The following is a 21,199-nucleotide window of genomic DNA, read 5'->3' as shown; positions in this document are numbered from 1 at the left end:
CATGTCATCTGTCTGGCCGTCTCTTCGACCATGAAAAGACGTTGAAGTCTTGGTACGATTGGCATATACCGAAGAACACTAACGGGGATTTTGGTCTGTGTCTTCTCACCCATACCGTTGTCTACCACAACATACCTGGAAGACTTGCAAATGGGACAATAGTTCAAGTTCGCATAGTCAAGCCTAAACAAGACACATCCTTTCTCACAGGCATGTATCTTATCATAGGGCATCTTCAGTGCACGGAGGATTTTGTCGGACTGGTACAGGTTTGCAGGCATTACATGGCCTTTGGGTAGAAAGCATCCAAATACTGTCATCATTGCATCGTAGCATTCTCTGCCCAAGTTGAACTGAGCCTTCAGAGCCATTACTTGTGAGATGGCATCCAACTGACAAAGCTCAGTGTGCTCATGGAGCGGACGTTTTGAAGACTCCAACATTTCATTGAAGGCCTTTGCAGATTCCTCCATCTCCTCGTCCGAATCCCGAGCATCATCGAAGTCTTGCACCATTTTTTCCATCCCGGTACCATGCTCGTCGGTGCGACGACGATCCACCTCAGCTCGGTCACGTTGGGCAGACTCACCATGAAATGTCCACACCGTATAATCGGGCGTAAAACCACTCTTCTGCAGGTGTTTGCCCATTTCAGCCTCTGTCCTCTTTTCCCAATTGTCGCACCGTAAACAGGGGCACCAGGTTTTCCTCTGGCCATTTGCAAATGCGGCTCGCACAGACCCCTTGGTTTTTGTGAACCATTCAGTGCTCCATTTGTTCTGACCAGTGTGACTGGTGTACATCCACGCACGATCACTCATCTTGACTTTCAGAGCTACTAGACACACAACAAATATATATATATAATTCACCATGTATCTATTCATCAGTTGATCTACTTGGTCAATTTTATTACGTCCATGCAACCTACACTCTAATAGGTAATGATAGGTCCTAATCCCACCCGAGTATGTTTAGATTGGGTTCATTTTCCCATGCTATGCTCCGGATCCTACGCAAAATTTTGGCAGCACCTCCCCGCTGTTCTCCTGATACACGTCTCTGCAATAAACAGAGAGGATGTGTACCCGGAGAACAACAGGGGAGGCACTGACGAAATTTATGCGTCAGATCCGGAGCAAAGCATATGGGAAAACGAACCCAATCTAAACATACTCAGGCTGTCCATGGATAGTGTTGGACAATTCGAAAGAATCAAGGTTATAAATATGCAAATGCATGCATATTTATAACTATGACGCTTTCGAACGGGAGGCACATATTGGTTACGCATACTGATGATTCAAGACACATATATAGCTAGCTATCAAGTTTCATCGGAATAGATCAAATAATTAATGGGGGAGGAGGACATGTCATTTGTGCTCACCCACGAACGAAGGGGCAGAGCTCGTCAAACGCACGGCGAGGTCGTCGAACACCAAACCTCGCACCGATGAAACAACTGCACATTTAAAACTACCCGATCAACACAATTATATATGATGTTTTTCATAACAAAATCGAAAGATATATGACCTAACTAATAATTCACAAATATATGACCCCGTCGGCTTCTGGAAGGCCAAAGAACACCTTTTCGGGAGGTGTCGGTTGTCGGGGTGTCGTGTCGGTCTCGGGGTGCCGTGTCGGGGTCGGGGTCGGGGTCTCGGGGTCAGGTTGTCGGGTCGGGGTGCCGGGTCGGGGTCGGGGTGCCGTGTCGGTGTCGGGGTCGGGGTGCTGGGTCAGGCTCGGGGTCGGGGTGTCGGGGTCGGGGTCGGGGTCGGGGTCTAGGGGTCGGGGTGTCGTGTCGGGGTGCCGTGTCGGTGTCGGGGTCGGGGTGTCGGGTCAGGCTCGGGGTCGGGGTCTCGGGGTCGGGGTGTCGGGTCGGGGTGTCGGGTCGGGGTGCCGTCTCGGGGTCGGGGTGTCGGGTCGGGGTCGGGGTGCCGTGTCGGTGTCGGGGTAAGGGTGGGTGTGGTGTCAGGGTGTCGGTGTCGGGGTGTCGTGTCGGTGTCGGGGTCGGGGTCTCGGGGTCGGGGTGTCGGGGTCGGGGTCGGGTCGGGGTGCCGGGTCGGGGTCGGGGTGCCGTGTCGGTGTCGGGGTCGGGGTGTCGGGTCAGGCTCGGGGTCGGGGTGTCGGGGTCGGGGTCGGGGTCGGGGTGTCGGTGTCGGGGTCTAGGGGTCGGGGTGTCGTGTCGGGGTGCCGTGTCGGGTCAGGGTGCCGTGTCGGGTCGGGGTTTTTTCCTCTTTTTTCGTTTTCTTCTTCTTCCTATTCTTCCTTTTCTTCCTTTTCTTCCTTTTTTTCCTTCTTCTTTTTCTTCTTCTTCTTCTTCTTCCTCCTTTCCTTTTTCCTCTTCTTCTTCTTCTCCTCCTCTCCTCTTTTTTCTTCTTCTTCTTCCTCTTCTTTTTTTTCTTCTCCTCCTCCTCTTCTTCTTCTTCCTTTCCTTTTTCCTCCTCTTCTTCTTCTCCTCCTCTCCTCTTTTTTCTTCTTCTTCTTCTTCCTCTTCTTCTTTTTTCTTCTCCTCCTCCTCTTCTTCTTCTTCCTTTCCTTTTTGCTCTTCTTCTTCTCCTCCTCTCCTCTTTTTCTCTTCTTCTTCTTTCCTCAAACTAAACTAAACCTAAAACTAAACCTAAAACTAAAACTAAACTAAAACTAAACCTAAAACTAAAACTAAATCTAAACTAAAAAGGAAAAAAACAGAAAAAAACAGAAAAAAGGAGGGGGGCTCACCTGGGGCAGGGCCGGTGGAGGAGGAGGCCGGTGGAGGAGGGGGCGGGGCAGTGGAGGAGGTGGCCGGGGCGCGGGGGCGGCCTGGGGCGGCGGGGGGCCGGGCCCGGGGCAGTGGGGCGCGGGGTGGCGCGAGGCCGGGGCGCGGGGGGGGGGGGGCGACGGGGCGGTGGGGCGGCGGGGGCGACGGCGCCGGGCGGCAGTGGCGACGGGGCGGGGGGCCAGTGGGTCGGCGGGGTGGTGGGGCGACCGGGCGGCGGCGAGTGGTGGGGGCGGCGGCGCGCGGCGGGCGGCGGCGTCGGTGGTGGGGTGGGAAGTGGTGGCGGGGCTCGGCGGGGAGAGAACAGAGTAACGGGCAGGGGGTACGGGCCGTTAGGTAGTGTCCTCTTTGCCGTCCGCCACTCTTTGCCGTCCGCCCTTTTGCCTCTTTGCCGTCTACTGGCAGACGGCAAAGAGGTGGGCCGTTAAGTATTTTCCAAACGGGCGGGGGGTGGGGGCCACCTCTCTCTTTGCCGTCTGCCAGCGGACGGCAAAGATTCTTTGCCGTCCGCTGGCGAACGGCAAAGAGCTCGCAGATGGCAAAGAGCTTCTTTGCCGTCTGCTTTTGGGTAGCTGATGGCAAAGAGCTTCTTTGCCGTCAGCTAGCAGACGGCAAAGAGCTGGCAGATGGCAAATTAGCTGATTCCAGTAGTGTCTTGTGGAGTAGAAGACTTTGTTGGGCAGAAGCTCACAAAGTGGAATGATGAGCTCATTATGCAGTTTTACTCCACAGCTCAATTCTACCCATATGGGAGGATAGTCTGGATGTCTGAGGGTACCAGGTACCAATCAACAGTTGAAGAATGGTCTGAATTGATCTATGCACCAAAGGAAAATGAGGATGACTTGGATGTCTATGCCAAGAAGAAGAAAGATCACAATTCCATGGCTCACATGTACAGAGAGATCCCAGATGCTGCACTTGAGACTCACAAGTTTGGATCTGTACACTATCTGTTGTCAGGACTGCCCACTATCAACTGGATCTTAAGGCATACTTTGTTGCCCAAGTCAGGTGATCACAAGATGATCAGAGGCCATGCAATTAATTTGCTTCAAATATTTGATGTTCCTCAGAAGATCAAAGTCATGAGCCTGATTGTGGAAACAATCAAAAGGACTGCTGCTTATCAAAAGAGGAGTTGTGGGTATGCCCCATAGATTCAGGAGCTTATAAACTCCAAGATGGGCACTGGCACATATCTCTTGGACAAGGAACACCTGCCCATCTACCCTGATTTTGAGGACAACACTGTTGTGATGGATGACAATGAACCATCTTCTGTGCAAGCACAAGAGAAGAAGGAGAAGGCAAGGGCTGAGAAAGCTGCCAAGATGACAACTGCTGAAGAGGCATCTCAGATTCTTCTGAATAGCAAGCAAGATCAGCTTGGCTACCTGATTGTCTCCACTCTGAGAATTGAGAAGGGCTTGGCCACCCTAACTCCAAACCAGGAGAGCTTGGAGAGAATCATGGAGCAGAAGTTCTATGCTCTTGATGTCAAAGTGACTGAGATCCAAACTGCAGTTGACCAACTTCAGGAGGAAGTGGAGGAGAAGAAGGGCAAATCAACTACAGATGCTTTTGCTAGAGTGCCCAGAGGTCAGAGATCTGCTGCAGTGCCTGTTCAAGACCCCAGAGCTACATCATCTGCACCTGCAACAGCTTCAGTGCCTCTAGCTCCAGCACCTACTCCACCAGCTCCAGCTACTTCATCTGAAGCCTTCATCCTTGGAGTCATTTCTACACCAACCCATGAAGACCAAGCCTGAGAGTCGTTTTAGCACTATGCATTTTTTATGAACTTTTTGGTAACTTGTTGCCAAAGGAAGAGAAAATGTATAGATCATACGCTTCGAGAGAGAGTGTTGCTTTTGGTCTCTCTTGTCTTTTTGGTTGAACTTTGTTACTTGCTCGTTTGCTTAAATACTCTATGCCTTTTGTGACAATGGGATGATCATGTGTTTGATCATACGCTACCTTAATGCTTGTTGGATGACATTATCCTTTTATCCCTATATGATCATTCACTTTGCTTGGTGATGAGTGCATGCATTTAATTGTTATCATTTCGAGCGCTCCACCAAGATGTATGTGACATGGAAGAGTAACCCATGATCCTAACTCATTGTGCATTTGCAGTCCAAAGCAAATTTTAAATAATGCACAAATTTAGGGGGAGCTCTTGCTTTTCACATACTTCTCAAAGCGACAATGTATTTCAATCTTATTGTCATTTGCCGAAGCTTTGATCTATATGTTGTCATCAATTACCAAAAAGGGGGAGATTGAAAGTGCAACTATCCCTGGGTGGTTTTGGTAATTCCTAACAACATATATCTCATTGAGCTAATGCTACTTCAAGATAAATATTTCAGGAAAGCTCAATGATTGGCATGGCATGGATGAGAAAAGTGGATCCCTCAAAATGCTAAGGACAAAAGGATTGGCTCACGCTCAAAGCACAAGACTCTACATTTTCTATTTTAGTGATCCAAGATCACATTGAGTCTATAGGAAAAGCCAATACTATCAAGGAGGGATGAGGTGTTGCTTAATGGCTTTTTGCTCAAGTGCTTAGTGATATGCTCCAAAGCTCTCAACTACTTTCTCACATCCACATATGACCCAAACCAAAAGTCTAACTCGGCAATACCGATTCTTTCTATCCGGCGCCACCGAGTTCAGATGTCATAGCCACTGCCATGAACCCTAGGCAAATCGGCCTCACCGATAGGGATCCCGGTCTCACTGAGATGGGGTTGTAATCTCTCTGTTTCCATTCGTAACATTTCCGTCAAACCGAGATGAGCGATCGGTCCCACCGAGATTACAATGCAAACTCTCTGTTTCCTTTTCGTAACGTTTCGGTCTTACCGAGATGAGCGAATCGGTCCCACCGAGTTTGCCTGACCAACTCTCTAGTTAGCTTATTACCAAAATCGGTCTCACCGAGTTTGTGTAATCGGTCTCACCAAAATTACGTTATGCCCTAACCCTAATCATATTGGTCCTACCGAGTTGCATGTCGGTCCCACCGAAAATCCTAACGGTCACATTATTTGCTAAATCGGTCCGACCGAGTTTCTCAATTCGGTCCCACCGAGATTGGTAAGTTGTGTGTAACGGTTAGATTTTGTGTGGAGGCTATATATACCCCTCCACTCACTCTTCATTCGTGGAGAGAGCCATCAGAACGTGCCTACACTTCCAACATACATTTTCTGAGAGAGAACCACCTACACTTTTGTTGAGACCAAGATATTCCATTCCTACCATATGAATCTTGATCTCTAGCGTTCCCCAAGTTGCTTTCCACTCAAATCTTCTTTCCACCAAATCCAAATCCTGTGAGAGAGAGTTGAGTGTTGGGGAGACTATCATTTGAAGCACAAGAGGAAGGAGTTCATCATCAACACACCATTTGTTACTTCTTGGAGAGTGGTGTCTCCTAGATTGGCTAGGTGTTACTTGGGAGCCTCTGACAAGTTTGTGGAGTTGAACCAAGGAGTTTGTAAGGGCAAGGAGACCGCCTACTTCGTGAAGATCTACCCTAGTGAGGAAAGTCCTTCGTGGGCGACGGCCATGGTGGGATAGACAAGGTTGCTTCTTCGTGGACCCTTCGTGGGTGCAGCCCTCCGTGGACTCGTGCAACCGTTACCCTTCGTGGTTGAAGTCTCCATCAACGTGGATGTATGATAGCACCACCTATCGGAACCACGGGTAAAAAATCTCCGTGTCAACATTGCGTTTGCTCCCTCAAACTCCTCCCCTTTACCTTCATATGCAATTGTTTTACATTCCGCTGCTATACTCTTAGAACTGCATGTGTAGGTTGATTGCTAGACTTGTGCTAAGTTGCTAAAATCTGCCAAGAACTAAAATTGGGAAAAGGCTAGATTTTTATTTGGTCAAGTAGTCTAATCACCCCCCCTCTAGACATACTTTCGATCCTACACGCAGTGATGTTGCCTTGGCGATCCTTCTTCAACTTTGCAAGGAACTCCTGCAAGTCCTTATCGCCGCGCACCTTCTTGTACTCCAAAAAGACTTGACCATGATCGGCCGATATCTCATCAAGACTGTGCTTAATGATGTTATCGGCATCTACCTCAGATGTCTTGGGAAGATCGGACATGGTGGATGATGATGATTGATCTTCAGTCCCCAGCGGAGTCGCCAAAAAGTGTGTTGACACACGAACACGTCACGTGTACCCTCAACGCCGGGGATGATGCACCGTAGCTCACGTCGAAGGAGACCCCTAGCGCGATACGCAGGACAGCCGGCGGGCGCTTTTGAGACCCGAAACCCGGCAGACCCGAGAGGGACCCTGTCAGGGAGTGCGGCGGCAATAGGTTGCCCTAGGTCGATTTAGTCGCCCCTAGAGCCTCGGGATTCGCAGCTCTCAAGCTCAAGAAACAGCGAAGAACGAGAGAGAAAAACGGTGGACGGATAAAACGTAGATGAAAAAGTAGTATATTGATTTGTTCGATTGTGTGTTGTTCAATCGGCCGTCACCCCCAACATATATAAGAGGCGGCTGGACTTCCCGTACAAGTAAAGCCTTCATCTAGGCTTTCCTTACAAGAAAATTACATCACTTCACGTCCTACAGTTCTAATTCCAATCCAACTCGGATTCAGCCCGAATCTGGCTCAAACTTCTGTCTTGTCCCTTGCACAGGCTGTGGAATTTGCATATTACCTCCGATTGAGAATATCAAAGTACCACATTTGTACGCCTCGACAAGACAAACAACTCTCCTGTTGATCATTTTTCCAAATAAGGTCATCTTCGATACTTTACGAGGTCATCTTTAACTTCCAGTCGGATTTGGTCATGCAGTTTTCTTGGCTGTCCGAGTCTTGCAGCAACTCTGTAGGCTGTATACTATCTCAGATGATGATGACTCCAAAATCAAAGTTGAGTGTTTCGACAATACGCACAATTTGCGTGTAGAGCACTTTTCCATCCGAGGTCATCTGAATAACCTTTCGATCCCATCTCCAACTTCTGGTCAGATTGACTCTGACAGCCTCTACCCGGCAAGCTTTCCACCGCGGCAAGCTTTCTACCCGGCAAGCTTTCTACCCGGCAAGCTTTTACACCGGCAAGGTTTAACCCTGGCAAGGTTTCTACCCCGGCAAGGTTTCCATCCCGGCAAGGTTTCTACCCCGGCAAAACTCACACTGGCAAGCTTTCACGCCGGCGACCTTTCTGCGCCGGCAAGCTCTCCACGCTGGCAAGGTCTCCACCCCGGCAAGCTTTCCACGCCGGCAAGGTCTCCACCCCGGCAAGCTTTCTAGGCCGGCAAGGTCTCCATCCCGGCAAGCTTCCACACCGGCAAGGCTTCACCCCGGCAAGCTTCATTCAGCCGGCAAAGGCCGAATAACTCACGCGACTCATCAGACACCACCTAGATGGATGTCTCGTCCCTCGCGTCACCTTTTCACTCAGGACCGGTCCGTGAAGTGTTGCCTCTAACTTTTTCATACGAACTCGGATTGGGACAATTTTTATATCCAAATCAATCGTTTCGACGCGACGAAGACAATTCGTGTATATCATTTTTTCATATGAAGCCGTCTTGGGGGCGTAATCATCCGAATAGTGTTCTGAATACAAAAACTCAGTACTTCGAACACAACTTTGGCCTTAGAGATGAGATCAGATGGCTGTGGCCCAAATATCAAGTTTCTCCTTTTGAATATACAGAACTTTCTCACTTTGAGCACTTTTTCATTTGAGGCCATCTTAATTGTGTTTTTTACTATGCCAAAATCTGGTGTCAACAACCCTTCACTCTCATGCACCCGCCTACGCCAGCTGCTGCGTCATTCTGCTACGACTGTCTCTCGCCCTTCATGTCACGTAGCTCTGCTAACATCCTCCGCGAGTATGATCTAGTGACATCTCGCCGTGGCCTCGTCGTTCTCGATCGCAGGCCCCTCGTAGTGCGAGGCAAGTTCTACCACCTACACTTCATAATGTGACCCGAGTCCGGGTGCAACTTTGACCTATGTGTGTACGATCCCATGACTGGCCAACGCACCTTCCTCGCAAAACTGCCAGGTTTCAATAGTAGCATGAACAGCTCGTAGAAGTACGTCCTACTCCCTTCCGTAGATGGCATCGACGACTCGTTCATGCTATTATTTGCCAATAAATGGGGAGCAAGCATCGAAGTACATTCCGCCACGTCGTCCTCGAGTACTTGGGAGCCTATTGCTACTCAGGCGAGACAACATCATTTGTTCTCTCACAAACGAGATAAGAGAGCAAGACAATTATTTATGGTTGGTAGGTTCTACTGTTCTCGTGAAATTTTTTGGCATATGCAAAGATCATATGGCTAATGATATTTTCATTTTTCCTTCTGTAGCCTTCTAGAAGAAAAGCACCTGCAACGAGGACATGGGACATCGTCAAGACCCACCAAGGGCGGATGGTAACATTGAAAATCAGGTCGGGTCAGGCAACCCATTTGAGAAATGGTTGACATGGAGTCAGAAACATTCGTTTTTCATCTAGATAAATATGAGTTCGATGTGGAGGATCTTATACCAATGCATATACTAAATGTTTAGGCTATGTTTATCGCACCAAAATTAGACATGTTTCTATTCCTTGCGTAATTTATGAAAGGAAAATTCAATCTGAACTGAATTATGTGCTCGCAGCGTGATGTATTTCTTTTAGTGCCTGATAAAGACTTCTGCGAGAAGTTTTACTTGGATAAAACTGATGGCGCAGAGAAGCATGCCCCTGCCTCTGGTGGAATATATTAATGCCGGTCATGTGCAGGAAAAGGAACAAACATAGCATTCTTGTTGGACATATACATTTTCCTCTTCTTCTTTCTATCACCCACACCTATAACCATCATTGTCGTGGAAAGCTAAGTACACAGCATATGAGAACAAGAGTCCCTCCTGCCGAACTCTGCATACTAGTTCTAGGGTTTCGGCGGAAAAGGAACATGATTATCCAGGGAAGGAAAAAAGTCCTAACAAGGTTGTTCACAGTGGATGTTCTTCGACAGTCCTACTCATTTCGGATTTTCGATGGCATCATACCCTACTAGCCCACCGGAAGCATTTAGTTCAGCTCTTCTGTTAACTCTGAAACACCTTCAATTTCTCACAAGGCAACCGACCTCTGAATCTCTATGAAGACGAGGACATACTGTGCACCACCGACACTAGGCCTAAATGGTGGATCTCCATACCCTCCCCTTGAACGAGATCACGACGATGGACACATCGTCAAGGTACTTCCTCCTCTCGCTATGGGATATATATTGAGCAGTTCATGGCAGTCCATGCCTCGCAATCAATAGACATATGAAGTTACGAACAATGTAAAAAAAACTGGTTTGTGCAGGGAGGTCGTGTTGTGCAAAGTATAGAGTTGGTTGTCATGAGCCTTCTTTACAGCCCAGAGTAACAATTCTCCGATGAGGTGCTAAGAAGGATCGCGCTCGAGATGCTTAGATGTGAATATCTCTACCTGATCAACCACCTCTTTGTTAGTGAAATATTGATAGAGCCCATCAGACAACAACACCAGGAACTTCTCATTGGGATGATATGGTGGTGGGACAGCGATGAGATGCAACTGATGTAGGGGTCATTGCAAATGTAATCAATCTTGAAGGACGCTAGCAATATACTATTCCACTTTGGATGGAAAGTAGAAAATGTGCATCCCATGAATTATTGAATGTGTAGATTGACATTTCACGAAACTTTCATGACTCTACATACATTAACATATGCAAGGAACAATTAACAAATTGTATTGCGCACAGTTTCATTTACATATCATATTTTCATGATGTGTTGCATGAATTGCAAGTCACATTCAAAAACTTTAATGTGTTCATGACATGAATGACATGAACAACGATATTGAGCTAATGTTGGACAAATACTTTTCTAGTCCAACCCTGAACAATAGTGATTGTGCCGAAGAAGTCATTTGAAGAAGCCCTCATTAAGCTATGCATCCTTTACGTCTCGATCAATGTGGCTTCCAATCCTCGCAACACTTTGTAGGGGCTAGCTAAAGAAAAAGTGGCAAGTACATTTAAAAAAGATGGAATGTACCGAAATTTTACATGGTAAAAATGGTATGTACATAAAATTAACTTGCTAAAGAAAATGGTTAGTACAAAGAAAGGCGATAAGAATGCGATCAGGAAAACAACGAGGTTACAAGACAACAATGTATGTTAATGAATAATTTCACGGTGGATGACTCTTTGGATATTACTAAATCCAATGGCTCACAAATTATGTAAATACCCATGCAAATGTTTTAATCCGAGCACCTGATATCTGGAAAAATTCAATACCGACAACTTCCAGTCTCTGAAATTTTTCGCTTTTGTTCTCATGCAAAGGAGCAAGAGAGCAACACAAGTATTTATGGCATGTGCAAAGCTCATATGGATAATGATATTTTGTTTGTTCTGTAAGTGTCCTTTTGGAAAAAAGCAAATGGAACAAGGACATGGAATAGCCTGGAGACTCGCAACAATCGTTCGGCATTGAGGAAAACCAGGCCCGACCAAGCAACCTCCTGAGCTACCATTGAGGCCTTCCTATTGTCATCTTGAGCCTTTTAGAAGTGGTGCACATTGCTTTGCTCTTCTGGCCATGAGTGCATCATTTGGCTTGACATCCCTTGTCGACAACCTCCTCACCAAATTTACCATGTCTGTGTGGAAACACAATGGTGTGGGCCATGAGCTTCTTCTCCATACACCCGAACATGCAGTGCAGACATCATGGGCGAGGTAAAAAGGGAGTGGTGTTTTACTATTGTCATTTATGTAGCCTCGGAGGATCGGCCATTTCTCCTTCCAGTCACCGCAGTCATGCTCCATGGCACCAATCAGGGTCAATTGCTTGGTTTCACAGTTTCTTATGCCGTGATAATGGGCATTATATAGTTCTTGGCTAGCCTGATCTCGGTCGCTCCTGATCCTACCAATAATGGTGTGGTTCTAGAAGCGTCTAGATCAAGCAGAGAACAGAGTGTCGGCCAAAAGCTCACAGTATTTGAAGTTTCTTGTCCAGCCATTCAGATTTTTGAATATGTCAGACACGTCGTTTGAAGGGTTCCTCGATGTCTCAATCAACATACCAGCCGATATTCACAACATTTTTTTGGGGCTAGAAAAAAAGTGGTAAGTAAAGTTTTAAACAAAATTTGTAGGAACGTAAATTCAAGACACTAAAAAATTGTATGTACACATAATAAACTCGCTAATAAAAGTTGTAAGTACACAAAAAAGGGAGTTGCAAGCCATCTGAAATACTAATCTTACAAAACAAAAAGTACATACCACAACTATGAGTTGTAATGAGTACTATCATGGCAATCTATTCTTTGGATTTTAATAAATGCACGTGGCACAAAGATTTGATAAATATTCATGCATATGTTTTAAGCCGAGCACCTCACATCCCGAATTTTTCAATACCGATAATATTTCGGTCTCTAAAACTTTTTGCTTTTTTCTCTGGCAAACGAGAAAGAGAACAAGAAAATTTATGGCTGGTAGGTTCTGCTGCTCTCGTGACATGTTTTTCATGTGAAAAGATATGGCTGATGATATTTTCATTTTTCCTTGTGTATCCTTCTACAAGAAAAGCAAATACAACGAGGCCATAGGACATCCTAAAGACCCACCCAGCGCGGAAGGTAACAGAGAAAATTAGGTCGGGTTAAACAACCCATTTGAGCTACCTTGTCATGACTTTTCCGCCTACCACCAGAGTGCAAGCCTATATGATGCCATCCTATTAGAATCCTACACCTTCAGAGGTGGTGCACTACGCTTTGGCCTTCTGGCCACGAGTGTCTCCTTCGCCAGAGATCCCAAGTTGACAACCTCTCCACTAGATGTAATGTGATTGTGTGTATCAACAACGGTGTGGACAATGAGCTTCATCCCACCATACCACAATATCTGGTGCAAGCGTTATGACAGGGTGCTATGTGGTTGAAAGGAGTGGTGTTTTACCACAATCGTTTATAAAACCTCAGAGCATCAACCATTTCACCTTCCAGTCTACGCAGTCATGCTCCATGGAACCAATTGGGTTGAACCTATTATTTATGCCATCTTTGGCTCGCTCCCAATGGGCGCTGCATGTATAGATCCTCATGGGCCCGATCAACTTTTCTTCTAATCCTCCCAAAATTATAGGGCATACTGAGTAAATCATATATGATGTCATGTATTATGCTGATCGTGGTTGTTGTGTGGTAATTTATAGGAAATAATTGAGATTGATGAACTGTGTTAGCTTCCTGAAAGTTCGATGCGGACTATTTCTCGGCATCGACATTGAAAGCTAGGCAAGTAGAGGTAAAATATTAGTGCAAACTCAGACACCACTGAATCCGGAGGTGTGGCTAACTACACAGGAACAACATGCGGAATTGTCAATTGCCAGGTTCTGGATATGGCCAACTGGTTGACGGAAACTTTAGTTTTTCATCGAGATGAATATAAGATCGATGTGGAGGATCTTATACAAATGTATATACTACATGTTTAGGCTATGTTTCTCGCACCAAAATTAGACATGCTTCTATTGCTTGCGTAGTCTAGAAAGGAAAATTGAAGCTGAACTGAATTATGTGCTCGTAGTGTGATGTATTTCTTTGAGTGCCTGATAAAGATTTTTGCCAGAAGATATAATTGGATAAAACTACTGGCTCGGAGAAGCATGCGCCTGCCTCTGGTGGAATATATTAATGTCGGTCATGTATAGGCAAAGGAACAGACATAGCATTCCTATTGGACATATACATTTTCCCCTTCTTCCCTACATCACCATCACTTATAACCATCATTGCCTCGGAAACCTATGTACATACCATATGAGAACTATAGTCCCTCCCGCCGAACTATGCGTACTAGTCCTACTCGTTTCAGGTTATTGATGTCACCATACCCTACTAGCCCACTGTAAGAATTTAGTTCAGCTCTTCTGTTAACGCTGAAGCACCTTGAATTGCTGACTAGCCAAGTGACTTCTGAATTTCTATGAGGACGAGGACACACTGTGGACCACCAACACTATGCTTAAATGGTGGATCTCCATACAATCCCCTTGAATGAGATCCTCACGATTTACTCGTCGCCATGGTACTTCCTCCTCTCACCATGGGATATATTGAGCAGTTCATGGCAATAAATAGACATGTGAAGTTAGGAACAATGTATTCAAAATGTTTTGTGCAGGCAAGGCTTCTGTTGGGCAAAGTATAGAGTTGGTTGCTCTTGAGCCTTCCTTGCAGCCCGGAGTAACAATTCTCCGACGAGATGCTAAACAAGATTTCCCTTCGTATGCTTAGATGTGAACATCTCTACCTGATCAACCACCTCTTTGTTGGTGAAATACTGATAAAACCCATCAGATGACAACACCAGGAACTTGTCGTTGGGACTGATATGTTGGTGGGACGGCGATGAGGTGCAACTGATGCAGGGGTCATTTCCGATGTAACCAATCTTTAAGAACGCTAATAACGTACTGTTCCACTTTGGATGATATGTAAAAAAATGTGCATCCCATGAATTACCGGATCTGATGATTGACATTTCAGGAAACTTTGATGACTCTCTATATATTAACATATGCAAGGAACATGTAACAAATTGTATTGCTCAATGTGTCAATTACATATCATATTTGCATCATTTGTTGCATGAATTGCAAGTCACATTCACAACATTTAGTCTGTTCATCAACATGCATGGCATGAATAACGAGCTAATGTTGGACAACGGCTAATCTGGTGCAGCCCTCAACTGTACTGATTGCGCCGAACAAGTCGTTTGAGGAATTCCTCATTAAGCTATGCATCCTTGATGTCTCGATAAACATGGCTTCCAATCCTCGCGACACTTTGTAGGGGCTAGGTAAAAAAAAAGTGGTAAGTACATTTTCGAAAAGGTGGAATGTACCAGAATATTACATTGTAAAAATGGTATGTACACAAAATTGACTTGCTAAAGAAAATGGCTAGTATAAATAAAAGCGAGAACAATGCCATCTAGAAAACAGTGATGTTACAGGACAAAAAAGTACTAACAATTGTTATGATGCTTAATGAATACTTTTACGGTGGACGACTCTTTGGATATTATTAAATCCAATGGCTCGCAAATTATATAAATACCGATGGAAATGTTTTAGTCAGAGCACCTGACATCCGGAAAAATTTAATACCGACAAATTCCAGTATTTGAAATTTTTCGCTTTTGTTCTCCCGCTAACGAGGAAGAGAGAAAGAGAAGTATTTATGGCCCGTTCAAATGTCATATGGTTAGTGATATTTTCATTCTTTCTCTCAGTGTCCTTTAGGAAGAAAAGAAACCAGAACATGGACATGGAATAGCCTGGAGACTCGCAGCTCTAGTGAGGCATTGAGGAAAATCACGCCTGACAAAGCAACCTGCTAAGCTACCTCATCATCGCACTTTCAGCTATGGCTAAATCATCGGCTCCTTTAGGGCCCTGCTATTGTCATCTTGGGCCTTTCATGGATGGCACCCATCGCTATGGTCCTTTGGCCATGATTATATCCTTTTGCCAGAGATTGCTGATCGACAACCTCCTCACAAAATTTACCACGTCTGTGTGGATAAACAATGGTGTGGGCCATGAGCTTCTTCTCCATACACCCGAACTTGTGGTGCAAGCATGATGGGCGAGGTATGTAGGGAGTGGTGCTTTACTATTGTCATTTACGCAGCCCCGAAGCATCCACCATTTCACCTTCCAGACACCACAGTCATGCTCCATGGCACCAATCAGGGTCAATCGCTTGGTTTCTCAGTTTCATATGCGGTGGTAATGGGCAATGGTTATACAGTTCTTGGCTTGCCTGATGTGGGTCGCTTCTGATCCTCCCAATGATTCCTTGGTGCAAGGAGCGTCCGGATCATGTTGGGAACAGAGTGTCGCCCAAAAGCTCGTTGTTTCTACAGTTTCTTGTCCAGCCCTTGACAGTGTTGAATGTGTCTGACCAGTTGTTTGACTAGTTCCCCGATGTCTCAATCAACATACCATCTGATATTCACAACATTTTTTCGGGGCTAGGTAAAAAAAGTGGTTAGTACATTTTTTAACAAAATTTTATGTACAGAAATTTAACACTCTAAAAACTGGGTTGTACACATAATAAGCTCGCTAATAAAAATTGCAAGTACACATAAAAGGGAGTTGCAACTCATCTGAAATACTAATGTTACAAAACAAAAAGTACATACGACAATTTTAATTTTTAATGAGAACTATCAGGGGCATCTATTTTTTGGATTGTAATAAGTGCACGTGGCACACCGATTCGATAAATATTCATGCATATGTTTTAAACCAAGCCCCTGACATCCCGACATTTTTTAATACCGGTAATATTTCAGTCTCTCAAACTTTTCGTTTTTGTTCTCTCGCAAATGAGAAAGAGAGCAAGACAATTATTTATTGTTGGAAGGTTATGCTATTCTCCTGACATTTTTGGCATGTGCAAATATCATATGGCTAATGATATTTTCATTTTTCCTTCTTTAGCCTTCTAGAAGAGCAACAACGGCAATGAGGACATGGGACATCATGAAGACCCACCAAGCGTGGAAGGTAACAGGGAAAATCAGGTCAGATCAATTAAGCCGTTTGACCTAGGTCGTCACCACTTTTCCGCCTACCACCAGAGCGCAAGGATATGTAAGGCCATCCTATTAGCATCCCACACCTTTCGGACGTGGCGGACTGCGTTTTGGTCTTCTGGCCGTGAGTGTCTCCTTCGCCACAGATCCCAAGTTGACAACCTCTCCACTAGACATATTGTGACCGTGTGTAGCAACAATGGTGTGGATCATGAGCTTCTTCTCACCACACCGTATTGTGTGGTGCAAGCGTCATGGCCAAAATTGTTGAGTTAACCTTGTTATATATGTGTTCATGGTGTTTATTTCGTCGCGTGAGTTGAGTCATGCATGTAGTCGTGTCCATCCACTAGCTGCGGCAGTGTACTCACGTAAAAGTTGAGATCATGTGTGTGCACGCAAGCTAGTATTGGGTCTGCATAGTTAGATGAGTTAGTCAAATGCATGGATGTGTTAGTTAGTGGCTGCGTGGATAAGTTGTTAGCTAGCCCGGAGAGATTCTAGGGTAGTTAGCCGGGTGTGGGTTACGTGGTGTTAGTGGCCGGACTTGCCGGCAAGTTAGTGGGTGTGTGAGGCCAGCCCCTTGTGTATATATGTGTTGCATTGAGTTAATGAGAAAGATCAGGCCGTGAGGGCTGGCAGAAAAGATGTAGCACTTGTGTGACCCAGGAGGAGAGCCTCTTGGCAAAGCTAGTTGGCTTCCTTCCCTGGTGTGTGTGTGTGTGTGTGTGTGTGTTTCTTTGAGTTCTTCCATTGTGAGTGTGTCCTTGAGAGAAACAAAGAGAGAAGAGAGAGTTGCGAGAGGAAGAAGAAGAAGCGGCGCTGCGAGGAGAGGCGGCGCCAACATTTGGCATCAGAGCCTTGTCGATCAGAGCCGGTGGTGGCGGCGCGGTGGACTCCATGTGACGTGGAGGTCGGCGGCGCAAGGTGGATGTCGTTGGCGGCGCGATGCTGCTGGCGGTGGGTGCGTGTCTCCCTCATTGTCGAGCTGCGTCACGAGCGATGGAGAAAGGTATGCTGTCCGGTAAGTTGCGTCACCGGCGGCAAGCAGGTGATGGCCATGGAGCGGAGGCCATTGCCACGAGGAGTTCCATTTCCGAGTCGGCGACAAGGTGTGTCATCGTCGGCAACATGGAGGCGAGTCAACGGCGAGTTGCGTCACCGGCGACGAACATGGAGGCGAGTCACCGGCGAGTTGCAGCACCGGTGGCAAATATGCGGCAGTGAGCCTGTCATGGCGGCACACTCGTGGTGAAGGCACGAGAGGTGTCCCTCTCAACGAGGCCAGCGGCGACGACGACAATCGGCGTGACAAGATGACATTGGCGGTCATCTGCGTGTTGCATCGACGACATCAACGACCACAAGCTTCAAACGAGGAATAAGTGACAACAAGGTTAAGGGGGTGATTGTTAGAGTTAACCTTGTTGTATAGGTGTTCATGGTGTTTATTTCGTCGCGTGAGTTGAGTCATGCATGTAGTCGTGTCCATCCACTAGCTGCGGCAGTGTACTCACGTAAAAGTTGCGATCATGTGTGTGCACGCAAGCTAGTATTGGGTCTGCATAGTTAGATGAGTTAGTCAAATGCATGGATGTGTTAGTTAGTGGCTGCATGGATAAGTTGTTAGCTAGCCCGGAGAGATTCTAGGGTAGTTAGCCGGGTGTGGGTTACGTGGTGTTAGTGGACGGACTTGCCGGCTAGTTAGTGGGTGCGTGAGGCCAGCCCCTTGTGTATATAAGTGTTGCATTGAGTTAATGAGAAAGATCAGGCCGTGAGGGCTGGCAGAAAAGATGTAGCACTTGTGTGTCCCAGGAGGAGAGCCTCTTTGCAAAGCTAGTTGGCTTCCTTCCCTGGTGTGTGTGTGTGTTTTTCTTTGAGTTCTTCCATGGTGAGTGTGTCCTTGAGAGAAACAAAGAGAGAAGAGAGAGTTGCGAGAGGAAGAAGAAGAAACGGCGCTGCGAGGAGAGGCGGCGTCAACAGGAACCATGTTGTTGAATGGAGTGTTGCCTGCGTAGTCTATGAAAGGAAAACTCAACCTGAACTGAATTATGTGCTCGCAGTGTGATGTATTTCTTTTAGTGCATGGCAAATATTTGTGAGAGAAGATTCAATTGGCTAAAACTAACGGCGTAAAGAAGCATGCACCTGCCTCTTTTGGCATATATTAATACAGATCATGTATAGGCATGGGAACAAACATAACATTCTTATTGGACATATAGAGTTTCCCCTTCTTCTTTCTATCACAAGCACCTATAACCATCATTGCCAGGGAAACCTAACTACATAGCATATGAGATCTAGAGTCCCTTCTACCAAACTATGCGTACTAGTTCTACCCTTTCGGCGAAAAAGGAACATGATTCTCTAAAGATGGAAAAAAAGGAGCTAACGAGGTTCTTCATGGTGGATGTGCTTTGGCAGTCCTACTCATTTTGGCTTTTCGATGTCACCATACCCTACTAGCCCACCAGAAGCATTTCTTTCAGATCTCCTGGTAAGTCTGAAACACTTCGAATTGCTCACTAGGCTACTGACTTCTCAATCTCTATGAAGACGAGGACACATTGTGCACCACCAACACTATGCCTAAATGGTGGATCTCCATAACCTCCCGTTTAACGAGATCTCGATAATGGACACGTTGTCATGATAATTCCTCCTCTTGCCATGGCATATATTGAATAGTTCATGGCAGTCCATACATCGCAATAAATAGACATGTGAAGTTACGAACAATGTAAAAAACTTGTTGGTGCAGGCAGGCTTGTGTTGTGCAAAGTATATAGTTGGTTGCTCACGAGCCTTTCTTGCAGCCCGGAGTAACAATCTCCGACAAGATGCTAAGCAGGATCGCGCTCGGGATGCTTAGTTGTGAACATCTTTGTTGGTGAAATACAGATAGAGCCCATCAGACGACAACACCAGGAACTTGTCGTTGGGACTTATAAATTGGTGGCACAGTGATTAGGTGGAACTGATGTAGGGGTCATTGCCAATGTAGTCAATCCAAGGACACTAACAACCTACTGTTCGACTTTGGCTGCCAAGTAAAAAATGTGCATCCCATGAATTATCAGATGTGCAGATTGACATTTCACGAAACTTTGATGACTCTCCACATATTAGCATATGCAAGGAACATATAACAAGTTGTATTGCTCACAATGTCAATTACATATCACATTTGCATGATGCTTTGCATGAATTGCAAGTCACATTCACAACTTTTGGTATCTTCATCAACACACATGGCATGAACAACGCTATTGAGCTAATGTTGGGCAACCACTAGTCTAGTATGTGAATGATTTGAAGGGCCTACATACGAGGTAATTTTTTTCTTATGGAACTAATTGGAACGCCGCTTTATGCTCTAGACTGATGGCATGTTGCTTAGAATTAGTGCACTTTTCTGTGCATCATGGAATATATTATTTAGCAATTTCATAATGTCGCTTCATAGGAGTCTAGCAGAAGCATGACACTAACAATGGAGGGAGATGTGCTTGAACATGCATTCTGAAGTAGAAATGACACAATGTTCTATTGGTGTGTACCTCGATGTAGACAACCTCGAATGCTCTGGTGACATTGAGTTTCCCCTTCACCCTGGCTTTGATTATGGCATTGCGATCATCGAGATGTTCGGCCCTGATCCTCTTTACCTCCTGTATCACAAAGATTTCAACAAGCACAACTTAAAAATGATCAAAACACATGTTAATGCATCACATTAATGATGTTATAATTAAGAGGGTGTGTACATGCACAACGGAGGTACTATGTTCATTGTTGAGCTGGATGGACTATAATCCATCCATGTCGTGTGAGTCGGGCTCGCGCATGATCTTGGCCTTGGACTGCTGCAGATTCTACGCCGCTGCCTTGCCCATACTGTTATTAAGATTTAGCTCCCGCCTCGTTGCCTACACGATGCGGCTGTCCCCGATGTTCAGCAAGTAGACATCGTCGCCATTCATCAGCATCACTAGCACACATGACACCATCATCCCAACCTCCGGGTTCACGGTTGCTCCCTTTCCACTGCCTCAAAAATGCCTCCTCTATCTCCCTCAGCACCTAATCCAATGTTGTGTGGACTTTTTCGTGCATCGGAAGGCCGCCCTTAGATGAGGCAGAACTGTCCATCTCGGGAAGTTTTTCTCGACCCCTCTTCGACGGCTTAAATAATGAAACGAATTTGTAAAATAAAATTGTGGTGGGACTTTTCAATGTCTTCTAAACCGCCAGGCAGCCACCTAGCCCATCTAACCCACCCTAGCCTAGCTCAACATAGCCCAAAAATGGTTGCCTTATTAGGACAGAACCCCTTCCGACGATGGTTTTGTAACCAAATGTGCCATCCTTGGGAACTTATCTCTCTATATGTGTTTGTGCAGTCCAGTCAACCGTAACAAATTACTTAAAAGTGTTGAACGTCTCCTCGTGCATTCTTCATAGGCATGGCCCATGAGATCAAATTGTGGCACAACTCTCAAGAGTCTGACGCAGCTTCATGCCAACTGCTACCTTGAAGTCATTTTGGCGAAGCATCCTCCTTTTATGTCATCTCAATATTTGTGCGTTATGACAAAAGCTCCTTTTTTAAAGTTTCCGGTGCAATCCTCAACGGTGGTGATTGTGCCGAACAAATCATTTGAAGAATTCCTCATTAAGCAATGCATCCTTGTTGTCTTGATCAACGTGGCTTCCAGTCCTCGCAACACTTT

This window comes from Aegilops tauschii, chromosome 7 (genome assembly GCF_002575655.3).
Source record: "Aegilops tauschii subsp. strangulata cultivar AL8/78 chromosome 7, Aet v6.0, whole genome shotgun sequence".
NCBI lineage: Eukaryota > Viridiplantae > Streptophyta > Magnoliopsida > Poales > Poaceae > Aegilops > Aegilops tauschii.
Note: the sequence above shows the minus strand (reverse complement) of the source record.